This window comes from Oryctolagus cuniculus, chromosome 16 (genome assembly GCF_051225735.1).
Source record: "Oryctolagus cuniculus isolate XC-2025 breed Fujian yellow rabbit chromosome 16, ASM5122573v1, whole genome shotgun sequence".
Classification (NCBI taxonomy): Eukaryota; Metazoa; Chordata; class Mammalia; order Lagomorpha; family Leporidae; genus Oryctolagus; species Oryctolagus cuniculus.
This window is the reverse complement of record NC_142882.1, coordinates 40,949,126-40,957,144: the sequence shown is the minus strand read 5'-3', so window position 1 is coordinate 40,957,144 and position 8,019 is coordinate 40,949,126.

The window sequence follows — 8,019 nt, the reverse complement described above, 5'->3', positions numbered from 1 at the left end:
AGGTCAGTCCTGAACTCCATCCAGGTCTTCCTCATGGGTGGCAGAGGCCCAAATATTTGGGCCATCTACTGCTGCTTTCCCAGGCACAATAGCAGGGAGCAGGATTGGAAGTGGAGCACCCAGGCCTCCAATCAGCTCCTACATGGGATGCTGTGTAGCAGGGTTTAATCTGCTGGACCATAGTGTCGGCCCCAGGCTACGTGACTGTCTAAAAGGGCCTGAAAGGGTGAGGTTCTGATTAAACAATCTGAGGACACACCAGGAAGGTAAGATCTTTCCATAAAATTTATGGGTGAGTGTTGAAATAAGATGTGGTTCTTTTTTAAGGGCTACAATGCAACTTTTCCACACATGCACTCGGCTTCAACCAATCATAGTAAACCACCAGCCTTTCCATCTTACCATCTCTCTCTGAAGAGGGCACAGCAGCAGCAGAGAAGGAGCTCTTTCCAGACAACGAGTCTGCTGGAGCCCTGACCTCCATCTTCCAGCCTCCAGAAAAAACACTGAGGCATGAATTTCTGTTCTTTATTCATGACTCCGTTCAAGACACTTTGTGAGAGAAGCCCAGGAACCCGGAGACATCTGGAAATGCCTCCATTACTCCCTGCTATTCTAAGGACAAGCTGGAGGAGGCAGCTCACTCAGCTGGTTGGCCTTCCATACATGGACTATAGCAACCCAGCTACCTTCTGGTCCTCCAGGGGTTCTAACAAGAAATCTGCTGAGGATCTTAGGGAGAGAGGATGATGAGAGATCCCTTCCTCTCAGCTCTGTCCATGTGAATAATGTGCCTGGTGGTGCCATGGACAGCAGAACACTTTGTCAGGGTTATGAAGATGACAGAGAAGTTATAACATCATTCGGTGACCTATCATTCTGAGGATCAAGGAAATGGGATGTGTATCTTAAGTGTAAACAATTGGAGGTCTTAAAGACCCAACAGTTTTTATCACACTTTAAAGAGAAATCAAAAGGCCATTGGGGCATCCTACATGTTTTAATGTCTCAAAAAATGAACATCAATCTGTATCACCAACCTAACCAAAAGCTCTTGGAGTTCTTGGCTGCCACTCAACTTTGATTGGTCCCCGCCTGGCTCTGACTTCATAAAGACCAACTGTCATGAAATAGAAATTCGTGCAAGTCCCTGCTGCACTGCCATTGGTCCATTTCTCCCTCTGACTTCATAAGGAGCTTTACGTTTCAAATAAATAAACAAATAATTTTTTTTAAAGACACAGACTGGCTGAATGCATTAAGACGCCCTGACCTGAAGCACCAGCATCCCATATGGGCGCCGGTTCTAGTCCCTGCTGCTCCTCTTCTGATCCAGCTCTCTGCTGTGGCCTGGGATAGCAATAGAAGATGGCCCAAGTCCTTGGGCCCCTGCACCCATGTGGGAGACCTGGAGGAGGCTCCTGGCTGTTGGCTTCAGATCGGCAGAGCTCCAGCTGTTGCATTCATTGGGGGAGTGAACCAGCAGATGAAGACCTCTCTCTCTCTCTCTACCTCTCTCTGTAGCTCTTTCTAATAAATAAAATAAATCTTTAAAAAAAATCTATGTGCTGCCTATAAGAAACGTATCTCACCAACAAAGATACACACAGACTGAAAATGAGAGGATGGAAAAGGATATTCCATGCTAACAGAAACCAAAAGAGAGCTGGTGTATCCATCATAATATCAGACAAAATAGTCTTTAACACATCAACTGTTAAAAGAGACAAATATGGGCCCTATGCAATAATTAAGGGATCAATTCAACAGTAGGATGTGAATATAACAAATGTATACACACCTAATTACAGGGCACATGGCTATTCAAAAGAAATGATAATGGATCTGAAGGGAGACACAGACTCGCAAACAGTAGTAACGGGGGATGTCAATTCACTACTTTCAGTAATGGGCAGATCAACTACACAGAATATCAGCAAGGAAACAACATTTAATCAACACTATAGACCGAATGGACCTAATGGGTATCTACAGAACTGTTCATCCTACAGTTTCAGAATGCACATTCTTCTTACCAGAATATGGAACTTTCTCCAGGATAGACCACACGCTAGGCCATAAAGCAAGTCTCAGCAAATTCAAAAAAATCATATCATGCATCTTCTCTGACCACAATGGGATGAAGCTGGAAATCAACAACTCAAGAATCTATAGAACATACACAAACACATGGAGACTGAACAACATGCTCCTGAATGAACAGTGGGTCATAGAAGACATCAACAAAGAAATCAAAAAACTGCTGAGGAACAGTTTTTTTTTTTTTTCATAAAATTTGTTGAACTCTACTTAGTATAGAGTTAATCTTCTGTGTATAAAGTTAATTGAAAATAGATTGTAGTAAGATAAAAGAGAGAGAAGAGGAAAAAGGGTGAAGAGAGCAGATGGGAGGGTGGGTACAGTGGAAGAATCACTATGTTCCTAAAGTTGTATTTATGAAAAGCATGAAGTTTGTATTTATTAAATTAAAGGTTGCTGAGGGAAAATCATTGGAATTTGAGATTTTTGTATGAGCATACAAAATTATATACTTAAACACAAATCTCACAAAATAAGTACAAGATCTATATGAGGCAAACTATAAAACTGACAAAAAGTAAGAACTAATAGAGAGATATTCCCCAATGCGTGGGTAAGAAAATTCATTACTATCAAGATGTCTTCCCAATTTCATCTTAGATTCAATCTATTCCCAATAAACATCTCAATCTGTTAAAAAAAAAAGTGGGAATATTTTGCTGCAGGACACAGACTATGAACAGAAGTAAGGGCCACTAAAGTGTCAAAGGAGAATACAGAATAACACAAAGTAACTGTAGATGAAAAGGCTCTGTGACACAGCAGTGTGAGAGGACCTGGCTCATTAGGAGGTGTAGCATGAATAATTAACTGCAGTGGGACTGAGCCAGAGGTGAGATTCTCAGGCTCCACCTTGATCTACTGAGTCCTAAGTCCTGGAGACAGGCTCACCACCCTGTGATGCTGCTATAAGAATAGGGGTCTTCCAGGCTGGCGCCGTGGCTCAATAGGCTAATCCTCTGCCTTGTGGCGCCGGCACAATGGGTTCTAGTCCCGGTCGGGGCGCGGGATTCTCTCCCAGTTGCCCCTCTTCCAGCCCAGCTCTCTGCTATGGCCCGCGAGTGCAGTGGAGGACGGCCCAAGTGCTTGGGCCCTGCACCCGCATGGGAGACCAGGAGAAGCACCTGGCTCCTGGCTTTGGATCACGCAATGCGTGGGCCGCAGTGCACTGGCCATGGCGGCCATTTTAGGGTGAACCAATGGCAAAAGGAAGACCTTTTTCTCTGTCTCTCTCTCTCTCACTGTTCACTCTGCCTGTCAAAATTTAAAAAAAATTAAAAAAAAAAAAAGAATAGGGGTCTTCCAAAAAACAAAGATTTTTTTTTAAAAATTTTTTTTGATAGGCAGAGTGGACAGTGAGAGAGAGAGACAGAGAGAAAGGTCTTCCTTTGCCGTTGGTTCACCCTCCAATGGCCGCCGCGGCCAGCGCAGTGCGGCCGGCGCACCACGCTGATCCGATGGCAGGAGCCAGGAGCCAGGTGCTTTTCCTGGTCTCCCATGGGGTGCAGGGCCCAAGCACCTGGGCCATCCTCCACTGCACTCCCTGGCCACAGCAGAGTGCTGGCCTGGAAGAGGGGCAACCGGGACAGAATCCAGCGCCCCGACCGGGACTAGAACCCGGTGTGCCGGCGCCGCTAGGCGGATGATTAGCCTATTGAGCCGCGGCGCCGGCCACCAAAAAACAAAGATTTTTGAATTGTGATGATGTGATCATTGCTTGACCTGAATAAATTATTTTATAATTCATTTATGAGCTCCCATAAAACTGTTGAAATACTTACTTAAGGTATACTAAGCTGATCTTCTGTATATTAAGATAATCGAAAATGAATCTTGATGTGAATGGAAGGGGAGAGGGAGTGGGAAGGGGGAGGGTTGTGGGTGGGAGGGACGGTATGGGGGGGGAAGCCATTGTAACACATGAGTCGTACTTTGGAAATTTATATTCATTAAATAAAAGATAAAAAAAAAATTCATTTATGAGCTCCCATAGACCCTTATTCTTACTTTGGCTACTGAATGAGCCAAGTTTCTAAAATAGTAATCTGTGGAGGCTAACTTTGTAATGTGTTTTAAATATCTAAAGTTATTTACATATAACATATAATATATTGTTATCTCATAAATAGCATATTAAGTAACCCACAGAACAGAAATGACATTTATCTGTCATTAAAAAAAAAAAAAAAAAAGGTAACTTAGCCCAATACCTACAGCACCAAAGCTAGTTTGGAGCATGAAGGCATGTGCCACACTAAAACCTGCAGAAAACATTAAATACACTTATAGACAGCAACAAAGTGAATTTTAGCTTGGAATAGCTCATATTCATTGCACCATCAAAAATACACGTGCACAGGTACAGATATTTCCACACATATAGACATCTACACTCATATCCAACTACTGAGAAATATCTTCCATAGTTTTAAGCTCAAGTACCAAAACCCCATTGGAAACAACCATGAAAAGAGGAAAGGCAGGCAAGGCTGTTGTAGCAAGAGCACAGAGTGAGGTGTGGTGCAGTAGGGTAGGCCGCTACTGGGACTCCCGAATCCCACAATGGAGTGCAGGTTTGATTCCTGGCTCCTGGACATCACCAGTCTAGTTCCCTGCTAATGCTCCTGGGAGGCAGCAGATCACTTGGGCCCCTGGATCCCTCTGGGTCACCAGGTGGAGTTACCGTGTTCTGGCTTCGGCCTGGTCCAGCCCTGGCTCTTGTGGGCATTTGGGAAATGAAATCAGCAGATGGAAGAGCTGTCTCACTCTTTTTCTCTCCTTTTATCACTTTTCCTTCAAGTAAACAAACAAACAAATAAATCTTAAAACAAAAGAGAAAAAAAAACAGAACACCAAGTGGAATGTACATGTAAACATTAAGAAACCAGGTAGCTAAATGTAAAACACATCAGAAGGGGACAGTACTGTGGCTCAGCAGGTTAAAACCCTGGCCTGCAGTGCCGGCATCCCATATAGGCACCAGTCCAAGTGCCAGGCTGCTCCACTTCCTATCTAGCTCCCTGCTAATGTTCCTGGCAAAGCAGCAGAAGATGGCCAGAGTGCTTCAGGCACCTGCACCTACATTGGAGACCCGGAAAAGTTCCTGGCTCCTGGCTTTGGATCAGTTCAGCTCTGGCTGCTGTGGCCATTTGGGGAGTGAAGCTGTGGATGGAAGACCTCCCTCCCTCTCTCTCTCTCTGTCTCTCTACCTCTCTCTCTGTAACTGTTTCAAATAAATAAAATAACTCTTTTAAAAACAAACACAGCAAGAAAATCATCCCTATAGCATGAATGAATATTTTAAAAAGCACTGAGCTCAAGTTAATAATAAAATATGTATTATGTGTTCTTAATCAAATTAAGAATCCCCTTTTAAGCAGTATTTCTGTTTTGCAGTACTGAAGAAAATTATAAATTTTTTTGTTCCTTCTGCAGCCCGTAAGAACATACAGCTGTCTCAAAAACATAAAATTATTTGTTTGTGTATAAAACATAGGAAGTCCTTGCCCTCCAGGTATTGTACTCTCCTCTCCAAATTTCATCTCCCTGCAACTTCACACAGTAACCACTCCACCATTAGAATGAGAAGGGGGGCCGGCGCCGCGGCTCACTAGGCTAATCCTCCGCCTAGCGGCGCCGGCACACCGGGTTCTAGTCCCGGTTGGGGCGCCGGATTCTGTCCCGGTTGCCCCTCTTCCAGGCCAGCCCTCTGCTGTGGCCAGGGAGTGCAGTGGAGGATGGCCCAGGTGCTTGGGCCCTGCACCACATGGGAGACCAGGAAAAGCACCTGGCTCCTGGCTCCTGCCATCGGATCAGCGCGGTGCGCCGGCCGCAGCGCGCCGGCCGCGGCGGCCATTGGAGGGTGAACCAACGGCAAAGGAAGACCTTTCTCTCTGTCTCTCTCTCTCACTGTCCACTCTGCCTGTCAAAAAAAAAAAAAAAAAAAAAAAAAAAAAAAAGAATGAGAAGGGGGAAAACACCAGCAAGAAAGCAAGGCAACCTCAGCTGCCTGCTGGGATCTTTCCTTGCATTTTGTCCTGGAAGTGCCCCTGCTGACACTCAGATGCACACAGAGGATGCGGATTGCATGGGAGTTTAACCCCTCACATCTCAGCCCTGGGACTCTGACACTCCCTACTGAAACCCACAGAACAAGATGCAGGTCGTCTGGGATAGTTTATAAAATAGTGCACACAGGTTCCCCTGGGTACCTTCCCTCAGTAGAGAACAAAACAGAGTGGACTGCAATGTTGCTTACTGTGAAATGATAAAGTTAAAATATATTCAAATTGTGAAACAGCTATGAGTCCGTATCTCTTAGTGTTCATACCAAGAGTCCAAAATCTCTCTCACTTAATCCTTATTATGTGTTTTTATCTTTTTATTTAATCATTATTTAATCTTCATTATTTATTTATTTGTGTATTTAAGTCAGTATTATAGAGACAGAGGGAGAGACAATGAGATCTTCCATCTGCCAGTCCACTCCCCAGACGGCAGCGACAGCCAGTACTGGGCCAGGTGGAAGCAGGAGCCGAGAACTTCATCTGGGTCTCCCTCGTGGGTTGCAGGGGCCCACACATTTGGGCCATCTTCCAGTCCTTTTCCTAGGCTATCAGCAAGGAGCTGGGTTAGAAGTAGAGCAGGCAAGACATGAACCAGCACCCATAGGTGGTGCCAGAGTTGCAGGCTGAGCTTCATCTGCTCCGCCACAACGCTGGCCCCTGTTCTTAATTATTTTTAAGAGTTCACTGCCTGGGGGCTGGCACCATGGTGCACTAGGTTAATCCTCTGCCTGCGGCGCCGGCATCCCACATGAGCGCTGGTTCTAGACCTGGTTGCTCCTCTTCCAGTCCAGCTCTCTGCTGTGGCCTGGGAGGGCAGTGGAGGATGGCAAGTCTTTGGGCCCTGTACCCGCATGGGAGACCAGGAGGAAGCACCTGGCTCCTGGCTTCGGATCGGCACAGCTCCGGCCGCTGCGGCTACTTGGGGAGTGAACCAATGGAAGCAAGACCTCCCCACCCCGCCTCTCTCACCATCCGTAACTCTGCCTGTCAAATAAATAAATAAAATCTTAAAAAAAAAACAAAAACAAAAAAAAAAAACAAAAAAACAAAAACGAGTTCACTGCCTGGTGCTCTCCTCTGCAGACAAACACCAGCCAGCAACTTGAAAATTATCCCACTGTTTATGCTCTACAAATTAATTCTAGGCTTTAAGGACAAATGACAGTGTTGCTAACTTGACAAGTGAGTAACTAGAACATGTTGTGTTAAGATCTCAGTGACAGGGACTGGTTCTGTGGCACAGCAGGTTAAGTTGCTGCTTAAATGCCAACAGCTCATATGGGAGTGCTGATTTGACTTCCAGCTGCTCAGCTTCGCATCCAGATTCCCTGCTGATGAGCCTAGGGAAGCAGCAGAAGATAGTACTCGGGCCCCTGCACCCGTGTGGCAGACTTAGATGGAGTTCATGCCTCCTGGCATTGGCCTGACCCAGCCCTGACCATTACAGCCATTCGGGGAGTGAATCAGCAGATGGACGATCTCTCTTTCTCTGTCTGTCTCTCCCCATCTCTCTGCCTTTCAAATAAATATGACAAATCTTTTTTAAAAAGTAGTTTTGTGATCAGAGGACCAAAACCTCACTTTTCTGTATACGTCTGTGCATTTCTTGGTGTATACTATACTGCAATAAAATTTTTAAAAATGTGTCTTTTTGGAACATTTTGATGGTTTAATATTTTTCACAATGTTTATATCACACTTAACTTTCATTAAATTATAAATTACCAATCAAAGTTATAATGAATTACCTTTGAAAAATAAAAAAGGGCCAGCGCCACGGCTCACTAGGCTAATCCTCTGCCTGCGGCGCCAGCACCCTGGGTTCTAGTCCTGGTCCGGGCACTGGATTCTG